Below are 13,532 nucleotides of genomic sequence, written 5' to 3' on the forward strand. Positions count from 1 at the left end.
CTGCTTTACAATAACACGGAGGGGGAAAAAAAACCTTTAAGGGGCATTTTTTGGAACCAACTCTAGACCTGCTTAATCAGAACCTCCAGTGACGGAGACTAGAACAAAATGAAAGTGAAGTCGCTTAGTCATGTCCCACTCTTTGCAACCCCATGGACTGTCGCCTACCAGGCTCCTCCGTCCATGGGATTTTCTAGGCAAAAGTACTGGAATGGGTTGCCATTTCCTTCTCCAGGGGATCTTCCCGACCCAGCGATTGAACCAGGGAGACTAGAACAACCATATTTAAAATAAAACAACTGAAGGTAAACTAAAGCATTGGTAATGTGTGGAAGGAACTTTTATGATGTAGTGGTTCTAGTCCCAGCTCTCCTGACTAGAATTAGGGCCTTCGGCCACTCTTTTATCCAGCTATGGGTCTCTGCTTTCTAAGTCACTGGGTCAAGTAGCAGGGTATGCACTCTCTAAGTCCCTCCCAGCTCTAATTGTCTCTAGACATAGCATTTGGAAAAACTAGTAAAGAAAAGGAGGACAGGGAAACTAATGAGATGGCAGAACTTTATAGATTTCTTAAAAACCATAGACAAAAAAAAAAAAGCAAAAGAGAGTTTAAAAAGTTGGTTTTTCATGTTATTTTGTCACAGTCACCAATGAGAAAACCTGAAAATATAGTGAAGTTAATACACAGATACACACACACACTGCATATGTTCTCTTAACCTGAATCATAAATTGATTTAAAAAACGGCATACATCACAAAAACAAACTTCAAAAAATAAATGAAGTTAAATAAAGAGAGAAAAAAGAACAGCAGGAAGCAATACCACAAATATTGGGGCATACAAAATACTTTTTTTCAATTCAGTGAAGAATAAAACTTTAAAAAGATAGAAGCCAACTTTCACTAAAGTATCTTACAGAAAAAGACATCAGCTTTTCTTTATGTAATTTACTCAACTTGCCCTATTCTTCATTTTAACTTTGGTTTTGTGTATGTTTACTAAGAAATTCATAACTGTATTTTCTTCTGAACTTTCATCTTTGACCATAATTTATATTCTATCTAAAAGATAAAAATGATGGCCTCCAAAATAAGTAGAAAAGTTCTTAATTAGCTCAGCAGTCCTTCTCACTCACCACTGCTAGATTCCTTTTTAAATGTATTTTCTTTGTGTAACTCTGCTGTTTAAGAACTAAAAACCTGACCCTGGCATTTGAGGATTTCAGTAAACTTGTTTCATCTTATCAACTCAACCAAGTGTCTCCCTCATCATCAACTTCATTATCCCAACCAACCGGTCCCATCTCAAATGATCAGCTAGTCAGTAACCTCCTCACAGAAGAGGGATGAGCTGAATATCTGATAGCTTTTATGGGTACCAGTTCCTGTTTTATTCGGCTGTTACAGATAGCGACAGCTTAACCAATAAGTGCTTATTTTTTCCCACTCAGGAAGAAGTCAGGAGGAATGAAGATCCTGTAATTATTTCAGCAATGGCCTGTCTCTCATGTTTGAAAAGTGACAGGGGCAGCTTCCCATTATTTCTGAGCTCAGAGTCCAAAGAACAGAGAATGGATGAGGGTTGGACCATCTTTGTTTGGCCCTTTGTATCAGAAAGGAGAAGATTTTTACCAGAAATCCCCCTCCCCAGATTTCCATTTCGATCTCATTGACCAGAATCATACATCATTCACATATCATCTGACCATGTCTAGCTGCAAGGGAAACTTGAAAGGGAAGACTGGCTCTCCTGCTCCTATGTGTCTGCCTGCTCAGTCACTCAGATGCTGAGTCATGTCTGACTCTTTGCAGACCCATGGACTGTAGCCTGTCAGGCTCCTCTGTCCATGGAACTTTGCAGGCAAGAATACTAGAGTGGGTTGCCAGTTCATTCTCCAGGGGATCTTCCCAACTAAGGGATAGAAACTTGGTCTCTCACATTGCAGGCAGATTCTTTACTGTCTAAGCCACCAGGGAAGCCCTGCTTCTATAGTGGGAGGCAAAAATAAAGGGCATGGATTGAGTAGCCATCCAGCATCATCACTCATTCTATTACTCTGCTATTGCTTTGCTTTGTTACATTTTTGCAGTCCTATTCGACATATACGTGGTCTACGTGACCATGTGTAAATCAGTGGTCTCCAACCTTTTTGACACTAGGGACCAGTTTCATGGAAGACAGTTTTTCTCACAGATGGTTTCAGGGGGATGGTTTCAGGATGATTCCAGCACATTACATTTATCATGCCCCCGTTGATCTGATAGGAAGTGGAGCTCAGAGGATAATGCAAGTGAAGAGGGATGGCTGTAAATACAGGTGAAGTTTTGCTTGCTCACCCACCACTCACCTCCAGCTGTGTAGCCCAGCTGCTCACAGACCAGGGACTGGTACTCGTCTGTGACCTGGGACTTCGGGACCCCTGGTGTAAACTTTCTCTTCAATTGTGTTATATACTTTTCAAGAGCAGAGGTTACTGTTTCCTGTTTTTTTGCCTCAAAAGATTTAGTCTGAAGTGAGCACTTAATGTTTCTTGACATATATTTAATACACACTATCTGTTTTTAGGTTGTGTGGTTTATTATACAGAGCTGAGGTTCTAGAGTTAAAAAATGGACTTTAAGTTGTTAATCTCCTATTTAATAGCTATATCATGGTTATTGACTGATGGTGTAGCATCTCTGAGACACAGTCCCTTATCTGCAAAATGAAGAAAAATAATAAAATTTACTTTATTAGGTGTGTTTGAGAACACAAACATGAAAATGCATGTGAAAACATTTAAATAATTAAACGCTAGGATGGAAGAAAAACACTGTTCTTAATATAGTATTTCTAATATTCCAAAAGAAAAAAGAGTCGTAGTGACAATTTTGCAACAGGCAGTACAAGTGATTCTCTTATTATTACATGACATTGCTTTTAAGGTGGTACAACTAAACCAGGAAAGAGACAGCAATTACCACTAATAAGCTATTGCATTCAATTTGTTGGGGTTTCCTGACTGCTTCTACAGTCACTAGGATTGCCATTTCTTCAGATCTTACTGCTACAGCAAACAGCAGAAAAAAAGTTGTGGCATTGTGGCACTATAGGAGACCTTTCAATTCAGTTCAGTCACTCAGTCATATCCAACTCTTTGTGACCCCATGGACTGCAGCACACCAGGCTTCCCTGTCCATCACCAGCTCCTGAATCTTGCTCAAACTCATGTATATTGAGTCGGTGATACCATCCAACCATCTCATCCTCTGTCGTCCCCTGCTCCTTCTGCCTTCAATCTTTCCCAGCATCAGGGCCTTTTCCAATGAGTCAGTTCTTTGCATCAGGTGTCCAAAGTATTGGAGCTTCGGCTTCAGCAGTAGTCCTTCCAATGAGTATTCAGGGCTGATTTCCTTTAGGATTGACTAGTTTGATCTCCATGAAGTTCAAGGGTCTCTCAAGAGTCTTCTTCAACACCACAATTTGAAAACACCAATTCTCTGGTGCCCAACTTGCTTTATGATCCAACTCTCACATTCATATATGACTATTGGAAAAAGCATAACTTTGACTATATGGGCCTTTGTCGGCAAAGTAAGTCTGCTTTTTAATAGGCTGTCTAGTTTGGTCATAGCTTTTCTTCTAAGGAGTGCCTTTTAATTTCATGGCTGCAGTCACCATCTGCAATGATTTTGGAGCCCAAGAAAATAAAGTCTGTCACTGTTTCCATTGTTTCCCCATCTATTTGCCATGAAGTGATGGGACCCGATGCCATGATCCTAGTTTTTTGAATGTTGAGTTTTAAATCAGGTTTTTCACTGTCCTCTTTCACTTTCATCAAGAGGCTTTTTAGTTCCTCTTCACTTTCTGCCATAAGGGTGGTGTCATTTGCATATCTGAGGTTATTGTTATTTCTCCCGGCAATCTTAATTCAACTTGTGCTTTGTCCAGCCCAGCATTTTGCATGATGTACTCTGCATATAAGAAAGACCTATAGAACTCTATATAGTCTAGTCAGAAGTCCTGCTCAGTATGAAATAAGAAACACAGAGTATGGCAGATTTATAATTATATATGAAGAGTAGCATTCAGCAATATACTTGTGTTCTTATTTAAATACTAGACAGAGAATGGAACTCGGATTATCTGATTGCAATAGGTGATACTTCTTTCCCTGGTATAGTTCTTTTAGTGGGCTGCACTTAATGGCTGGACTAGATCTGACATATCAGAGGTGACTGCTACCTGAGTAAGGACATCGCTGATTAAGGACAACAGAAATAGTTAGATTTCATTGCCTCATTCAGTCCACAGTTGCTTGCTTCTGAAACCCAGTCGAAAGTCTTATGAAGCTTGATAGGGGTTGTGGTTGGGGCTAGATGCATGGTGCTGCTGTCAATTAAAGAAATTGAACAAAATTTTATAGCTTACATTATTCAGATCACTTGTATTTTAATCTGGAGCACTGTATTTCACTTTAATTACAGGATTCCAGAAAATATTTCAGTATTGCTTATAGTGAATGTCTTCTGCAAACTTTATTTCTATCACTTGATTTTTAAGAACAGTAGTAGAAACCCCTAAGTAGTCAAATCAATATAACAGGCTCAGCAAGTTCTTTGTCAGTCTGAAAATTCAATTTTAGAAGATGCCATAAGGAAAGATTATATATATATGTATATGTTTATATATATATATATGTATAATATTTATAAATGGTTATAAAGGAAGGTAGCTATCAATTCATCCTCTAGAAAATGAACTAAATCTCTGGCACCTCAAGTATTGTTTTACATGCTTTGACATCTATATCAATGGCTTAATACTTCACAGCTTTATTTCTTACTCATGCACTGTCCACTCTGAGCCCATGCATCTCTCTGTGGTATCTGTCCCTCAGAGCAGCTGGAATGTCCGGTGCATTCCAGACTGTGCAGAACGTACGGAATCCTGTTGTCAAATGGGCTTCCATAATCTTTATGGCAAGGGGGGACTAGTGCTGAACAGTTGAACATAGGGAGTTTAGTGTGTGACCCGTGGTCAAACTAAGTCAAGGCTATTTCCAGCTTCAGGAGGGTAAGAATGCACTAACCTCGGAACAGAACTGGATGTTTGTGAAGTAGCACATACAGCAATGCTTATATTAGAAATACAAATGTGTATCTTTAGTGATTTAAATATATGACACCCTTTAATCATTTAATAAATCTCTAATTCACTGATGGCAATTAAAAAAAAATGTGCCTATTATTTCTCACTTGGAATTTATCTTATTGCCAAGAAGTCTAGATGTATTCACATTGGCTGTGAAATATGAATTTTATTTCCTCTTATATCATCATTTGAAATCTGCTTATCATTTCCAAGTCATGCTTAAATTATCTGACCTTAAAGAAGTGAATAACATTCCTCCAATTAAAAATAAATTAAAAAAAAAAAAAGAAACACAGCATTGTAAAGCAGTTTTCCTCCAATTAAACAATAAATTTAAAAAAGAAGTGAATAGTAGTTGACTATCTTCTTTGAGAATTGATTAATAGTAGATAAGTGAACTATATTAAGATATATTTTTACCATATGAAGTTGTTGGTTTTTTCATTTTTATTTTGTGGGGAATGGGTAGGGAAGATTTCAAACCTTGGAAACTTGGACTGTATGAAATTATAATATCTAAAGTAGTTAAATTTCTAGATAGTTTGTTTCTAAGCTGTTAACACATAACTTTTCATCAGTAAATCAATGCAGTTTTAATGATGCAGTATTTAAAATATCTGAATGTGTATGATGGAAAGGCATTTAAGGTTTTACAGATCAAAGTTGTAATCCTGGCCTGTATTACTGAGTATAGGCCAAATGTTGTAGCAAATAAAAAGCCCCAGGAGATAGAGACAACACAATAGGAGTGCGTATTCTGATCTGTGAACTGCACTGGGCCACGGACGAGGTGGGGGTCTCTTCCATGTAGTCACTGAACGCACTTAGTGGTGTCTGCAGACTCTGAAAGACCCTGCCACTTCAACACAGAGCTTTTCAAGCTGTCGTATCCAGTGGAAGGACAGAGGGAAACGGCATATTGTGGATAGGTTGATGAGCTCAGTCTGTAAGTAATCTATGATATATTTTCTAGAACCTTGAGAAATTGCCACTTGAAGGAAGTGGAAGAATGCTGGAAAACATGGTCCAGCTATGTGCTCTAGAGGAAGAGCAATTGCATTTTGGTGAGCACAAAGCAATCGTTCCCACATATTTCTACCATTTACTCCCTATGAGACACGGAGTAAATTGCTTAAACTCTCAGATCCAGTTGTCTAGTCCATAAAAAAAATAATGGATTATGTAAGGATATGAAGAATGATGCATTTAAAGACCAAACATAGTGTCTGGCACAAAGTAGACAATGTGAAACAATAGTTATTAATTAGGACCCTATGAGGAAAAAAAAAAAAAAGGCACATACATATGTATTATCTTCAAAGATGGATGATCTAGTTGAGGAGAAGCACATACAAGATGCATGTATGTATATTTGATGGATGCCAAGATGTTTCACAGCAGGTAAAGATCACTATTAACTAGGTTTCAATTAAGGAGGGATTCATAGAGGACTTAAGATTTTAATTTGGTCTTTATGAAAGGTAGAATTCAAATGGAGAATTAAGATATTTTGTATCTGATATAGATTTTTAAGAGAGACCATATCTAGTTTGTCTCTTTATACTAGAATCTTTTTACCCTACCATGGTAATTTTGGAACACATTATGGAAGTATGGTATGGGGACCAGCATATTAAGTAAGCATACCGGGTTAACTGAGGTCAGTGGAAATGCTTGAAAAGCAAATTTTGGCCAGGCTGTGATAAAACTTGTTCTGATTTCCTTCCTTTCTAACCTCTTTTGAAACTTCCAGGAGTGAGGGTAATGAAGGAAGGACCAGACCTTTGAAGGGATCTGTAAGTTTTCAAGCTTTTTGAAATACTAAAAGCAATTTTTGCTCTGTTTGTCATACTGCAAGTTATACTGAGGTAACAAACACCGAAATCTTACTTGTTGCTCAGAAATTGAGTGGTTGTCTTCCCCTTTGGACCCCATGGACTGCAGCATGCCAGGCTTCCCAATCCTTCACTATCTCCCAGTGCTGTGCTCTGCTGTGCTCAGTTGCTCAGTCATGTCCAATTCTTCATCCAATGGACTGTAGCCCCCCAGGCTCTTCTATCCATGGGGATTCTCCAGGTAAGAATAGTGGATTAGGTTGCTATGCCCTCCTCCAGGGGATCTTCCAGACCCAGGGATTGAACCCAGGTCACCTGCATTGCAGGAGGATTCTTTACCATCTGAGCCACTAGGGAAGCCCATGATCTCCCAGAGTTTGCTCAAATTTGTGTCCTTTGAGTCAGTGATGCTATCTAATCACTTCATTCTCTGCTGACTTCTCCTTTTGCCTTCAATCTTTCCCAGCATCAGGGTCTTTTCCAATGAATCAGCTCTTCACATCAGGTGGCCAAAGTTTGGAGCTTCAGCTTCAGCATCAGACCTTCCAGTAAATATTCAGTCCTTCTGTGATACAACAAATGTTGGCAATTTGATCTCTGGTTCCTCTGCCTTTTCTAAGCCTAGTTTGTACATCTAGAAGTTCTAACATTATGAAAAGGCAAAATAATCTTAGTAGCTAAACACAGCAAAGACAATATGTCTAAGTTGAATGAGCAGGAGCTTTGCTCAAGATTCATGCTGATAGAGGCTCCAGGACTGCATGATGCTTCCATCTCCACATAGGAACTCCATGCCACCGTGCCAGGGAAAGAGGTGCCATTTTGAAGTGGAAGTGGCATCCATCACCTCTGCTCAGGGCCCGCTGGTCAGAACTTGTAACCTGGCACCTACCTGAAGAGGTGAAGATGCCTTCCTTGTGCCCAGGATGCCATCAAGGGAGGTGAGTAAAATGAGCACAATGAGTCTCGACAACATCTGGGTACCAGTAAAGACTGGATCTCCAGAGTCTAATTAGGCAAAGCAGGGAGGTAATGAGCAGTCTTAAAATAAGAATATAGCTTTATTCTTTAGTAGTAAAACCTTCACTGTCTTTTCAGCCAGAGGTTTGTATCTCAAGTCTGAATCAGACTTTAGGGCATGACACAAATCTTTAGGGCATGGAGATATCCCTTTCAAAGTCTTCTCTGAAACAAGTGACTCACATCTCATCTTCCTTAGATTTTGTTTGTTTCTTTAATTTTAATGAAGTCAGTTACATGTATCCCACATTTTGGCTTGTATCACAGAGAATACAAAGTATGAAAACACCCATCTATTTCCTTAAGTTTATAAGATTATAGCTGAGAGAGTGAAAGTGAAAGTCGCTCAGTCATGTCCGACGCTTTGTGACCCCTCGGACTATGCAGTCCATGGAATTCTCCAGGCCAGAATACTGGAGTGAGTAGCCTGTCCCTTCTCCAGAGGATCTTCCTGACCTAGGAATCGAACCGGGATCTCCTGCATTGCAGGAGGATTCTTTACCAACTGAGCTATCAGGGAAGCCCCTAGTTGAGAGAGTCCTTGCACACTAAAATAACTGGATAGCAAGTCAGTGTGAGATAATGTGCGAAAATTATGCAGAAAGCATTGGAATCAAACAAAAAGATTAGATTTCTGGGTATAATAGAAATGAAAGGGAGGTTTAGGGGAAGATACAAGTTAGGCTGAGCCTTGAAACTGAATGTGCATTGGCAAAGACTGGTGATATATTAGCACGAGGCAAGCAGTGTGTCTTGGGGAGTAAATACAGGAATGATTGAGACATGCTCCATTGAGAAGCCTGTTTGGAGCCTCCAGACCCTATTTTGAAGGCTATTTTTTCCGATATTTCAGGGAAAACGTCTTTGTAGAAAAGTGACTTTTCTGATACGCAGTTTCATAAACATCCCCTTTCTTCTCCTCCCACCTGTCCCCTCACTGCCTCTCTGTGTTGTGATCTGTATCACACTGCTTACCTTCCTCTTCAGTAAATCGGGAGGGCTGCTTTTTAATAGTCTGCTATCAGTTGTGGGAGCTTCATCTCACAAATATTAATGAGCATCTTGTATGCGCAAACAAAGGGGATTTGGGGATCAGTGCAACACAGACCTCTTTTGGATTTTGTAGTCAGAATGGAACATATGTATATAAACAAAATATTCCTATCAAGAGATCAAAGCAGAGAGGGAGATAAAATTGCAGAGAACTTAAACCTTTCTGGTGAGAATAGGGAGGCTTCCTGGAGAGAATGATCCCGAAATTGAATCATAAGGAGAAAGACATAGCTATCTAAAGAGAAGAGTAGGAGACTTCTAGGCAGAGGAAACTATATGAGTGAAGACAAGTTATGAAAGAAGTCATTGGAGGTTAACTTATCAGCAACTGGTATTGCTACTGGGTAAATAGAGTTTGGGTAGACATAGTTAGGAACTTGTCAGTGGAAGGTGTCAAATACCAAAGGAAGGACTTTGAATTCTATAAGATGAAAGATGCAGACTCTGCCATTTCTAGAAAGCAGCTACTTTTGCTCTTAAACTCTACACTTATGAAGCATCATGCTACTACTACTAAGTCACTTCAGTTGTGTCCGACTCTGTGCCACCCCGTAGACGGCAGCCCACCAGGCTCCTCTGTCCCTGGGATTCTCCAGGCAAGAACACTGGAGTGGGTTGCCATTTCCTTCTCCAATGCATGAAAGTGAAAAGTGAAAGTGAAGTCACTCAGTCGTGTCCGACACTTAGCGACCCCATGGACTGCAGCCTACCAGGCTCCTCCATCCATGGGATTTTCCAGGCAAGAGTACTGGAGTGGGGTGCCATTGCCTTCTCCCATGAAGCATCATAGGTAAGCATAAATTCTTAAATTTGCCTGAGGAGGAGGGAGTTTCTAAAACTTGCAGAGTCAGATATGAAAAAAGTCAAATTCTGCTTTGTGTCCTCATCTGCCTTGAAATGCATTTACAACTCACACTACTTCTTTATGTCAAATCCTGCCAGCACCCAGTGGTATCCTGTATTCTTGGGACATGGATTCCTGAGAGTCTAGCAAAGCTCATGAGTCCCAGCGAGTGTTTGAAGCATGTATGTCAGACTTGGAGTCAGTGCAAAAAATTTCAATAAAAAATGAATCCAGGCATGCACAGATTGAGACGTATTACTTGCAAATGTAAATAAATGCAAAGGTGTGTTTTTCTGTCTCTTGACAGAAAGGAATATTTGATTCATGTTTAATATGCTTCACCTCTATTTCAGGGGTACAAACCTAGGGAATGCAATTTGTCATATGGGAGAATTCAGAAACAAGTTTCTTAGAAATAGGAACTTCAGATCAGAGGGTTAAAGGCAAAGAAACTGAATAGGATTTAGCCAAGAGGGAAATTTAACTATGTTAAGAATTCTGTCTGTATTTATGGCTTTGGAGGAATGTCAGACTGAGACTGGAGTAGAGATCTTGACCTTATTTCAGTGCTGTTGTTCAGTCATTAAGTCGTGTCCAACTCTTTGTGACCCCATGGACTGCACATGCCAGGCTTTCCTGTTCATCATTATGTCCTGGGGCTTGCTCAAACTCATGTCCATAGAGTCGGTGATGCCATCCAACCATCTCCTCCTCTGTTGTCCCCTTCTCCTGCCTTCAATCTTTCCCAGCATCAGGGTCTTTTCCATTGAGTCAGCTCTTTGCATCAGGTGAGCAGAGTATTGGAGCTTCAACTTCAGCATCAGTCAGTCCTTCCAATGAGTATTTCAGTGCAGTGCCTGTTCTTTCTGGGTGGCGTTAGCGAACCATTCACTCCATTTGTAATTAACATTGATTAAGCTTCCTGGATCTGGATGCAGTGCTGAACTGTGAGTGGGTCAAGTAGCTCCACTGGATGAAGCCTGGTGTTAACAGGATCACAGCTCTGCACCTAATGCCCACAAGGACCCACTTTCACTGATGCTATAGTTTTTTGGACATCTAAATTTTAAGCATTCTTCTCTATTGTTCCCCTCAAAACAACTTTGTTCAATATTTTCCAGTGTATTATATGCCATGAAGTTCTGATTACTTCTAATATATGGAAGGGGATCTGAAAAAATCTTTGTCAAATTGTATATTCTGAATTTTGATTTAGAAAAAGAAAAAAGGAGACACATGCTAGAATATATAGATGACTTAAATGACTGAGATCTGTTACAAGAGTGAGATTTCATAAAACAAGAATGAGGTCCATGGTGTTCTCTTGTGCCGGGGTCCAGCCCCGGTGGATCCAAGGAATTCGAAGCAGGGACGGCGTTGGCGAGGATCAGGAAACAACTGCTTAATTAAACTCTAATTAAGGATATAAAGAGTAATAGAATAAGGATAGCTCAGTGAGGAAATTCAGTGGAGAAAAGAGGCTGAATAATTCAGCCAGAAGGTGAGAGAAAGAACGACATGGGGAGACCAAGTTTTGGTGAACAAGGCCCGCACTTTATTTTTCAAAGTAGTTTTTATACCTTAAGTTATGCATAGAGGATAATGGGGGAAGGGGTAGAGTCATGCAGCAAGCCAGACTTTCTTCCTGCAAACTTATCATATGCAAAAGCTTAGGTGATTTGCATCATCTTCTGGCCCGGAGGCCTGTTAACATTTTAAGACCCTTTCTTCAGAAAACTTACTTTTCTCTAAAGGTGATTGGTCAGGAGCCACCCTCCAAAAGCATTAGATAAAGTTGCATTCCTACAGAGCAAAGGTGTGGTGGGCTATAACAAGAAAAAGAGTTAACTCAAGGGTCCCAGGTTACAAACATTAAAGCTACTACTTACACCAATTATATTAATCAATACACTGCCAGGGAAACAGCAGGTAAGGGATATGGAGACTTAGCAGCAAACATTGGCCCAAAAAGTGAAAATCCCTTCACCAATACAATTTCTAATCAATCTTTTTTTTTTTTTTTTTCTTTATTTTATTTTTTTTTGACCTTTGTTTTTTTTTAATTTTTAATTTTTTTTTATTTTTAAACTTTACATAACTGTATTAGTTTTGCCAAATATCAAAATGAATCCGCCACAGGTATACATGTGTTCCCCATCCCAAACCCCCCTCCCTCCTCCCTCCCCATTCCATCCCTCTGGATCGTCTCAGTGCACCAGCCCCAAGCATCCAGTATCCTGCATCGAACCTGGACTGGCAACTCGTTTCATACATGATATTTTACATGTTTCAATGCCATTCTCCCAAATCTTCCCACCCTCTCCCTCTCTCACAGAGTCCATAAGACTGTTCTATACATCAGTGTCTCTTTTGCTGTCTCGTACACAGGGTTATTGTTACCATCTTTCTAAATTCCATATATATGCGTTAGTATACTGTATTGGTGTTTTTCTTTCTGGCTTACTTCACTCTGTATAATAGGCTCCAGTTTCATCCACCTCATTAGAACTGATTCAAATGTATTCTTTTTAATGGCTGAATAATACTCCATTGTGTATATGTACCACAGTTTTCTTATCCATTCATCTGCTGATGGACATCTAGGTTGCTTCCATGTCCTGGCTATTATAAACAGTGCTGCGATGAACATTGGGGTACACGTGTCTCTTTCCCTTCTGGTTTCCTCAGTGTGTATGCCCAGCAGTGGGATTGCTGGATCATAAGGCAGTTCTATGTCCAGTTTTTTAAGGAATCTCCACACTGTTCTCCATAGTGGCTGTACTAGTTTGCATTCCCACCAACAGTGTAAGAGGGTTCCCTTTTCTCCACACCCTCTCCAGCATTTATTACTTGTAGACTTTTGGATCGCAGCCATTCTGACTGGTGTGACATGGTACCTCATAGTGGTTTTGATTTGCATTTCTCTATCAATCAATCTTTTAACTGCTCAAAGGAATCTGTGTTTAGACAGTTGAGAACATCTCATGCCTCTCACAGTTGGGAGGCTCTGAACAATCACATGTGGCCGGAAAAACCTATTCAGGCAGGCTAGAGGATTTCCAAAGGAGTTTGTAGGTTGAAACACTGTCACACCCAGGAATTGTTAACTGGAGCTGTAAGCTAACTCTTTTTTCAGAGAGAGGTAGTGGGGGACAGCCCCCGTAAAGTCAGAGGTGTAGGTGAAAGCACAAAGCAGAAAGTAGGCAGACTCTGGTTTTGGGGGTAGATGCTCGAGAATTTCCAGGGGGACTCCTGAGGCTCGATCCCACCTTTGCGTATGCCGAGCCTCCTTCCTCATGACCTTTGCCACGGGAGGAGTTCCTCACGCTGGCTCCTGGCAGTGATAGACTTCCAGTTGAGCTATTCCAGATCCTGAAAGATGATGCTGTGGAAAGTGCTGCACTCAACATGCAATATGCACTCAATATGCAATATGCCGGCTCCCGGCGCTCGTGGTATCATCATTGTATAAAGCGAAAGTAACAATCTCATGGTATCATCATTGTCTAAAGCAAAAGTAACAATCTCGTGGTATCATCATTGTATAAAGTGAAAGTAACAATCTCGTGGTATCATCATTGTATAAAGCGAAAGTAACAATCTCGTGGTCCTGGTTTTAAAGGAACTTTTGCATTAAAAAAGCA

At 40.1% G+C, this 13,532-nt stretch overlaps 1 protein-coding gene and 1 long non-coding RNA gene across 11 annotated transcripts in view; one reads left to right on the forward strand and one right to left on the reverse strand.

The window, feature by feature from the left end:
* DCC (DCC netrin 1 receptor) overlaps nt 1-13,532 on the forward strand; it is a 1,416,568-nt gene that overhangs the window by 416,539 nt on the left and 986,497 nt on the right. The gene's annotated exons all lie outside the window — the stretch shown is intronic.
* LOC129636001 (uncharacterized) overlaps nt 2,568-13,532 on the reverse strand; it is a 29,288-nt gene continuing 18,323 nt past the window's right edge. The window contains exons 2-3 of the long non-coding RNA XR_008706586.1: nt 4,228-4,374; nt 2,568-2,700 (exon numbers count right to left, since the gene is read on the reverse strand). This is a non-coding gene — a long non-coding RNA (uncharacterized LOC129636001). The remainder of the gene's footprint in view (nt 2,701-4,227; nt 4,375-13,532) is intronic.

The sequence above is a fragment of the Bubalus kerabau genome, chromosome 21 (genome assembly GCF_029407905.1).
Source record: "Bubalus kerabau isolate K-KA32 ecotype Philippines breed swamp buffalo chromosome 21, PCC_UOA_SB_1v2, whole genome shotgun sequence".
In the NCBI taxonomy this organism is placed as follows: Eukaryota; Metazoa; Chordata; class Mammalia; order Artiodactyla; family Bovidae; genus Bubalus; species Bubalus kerabau.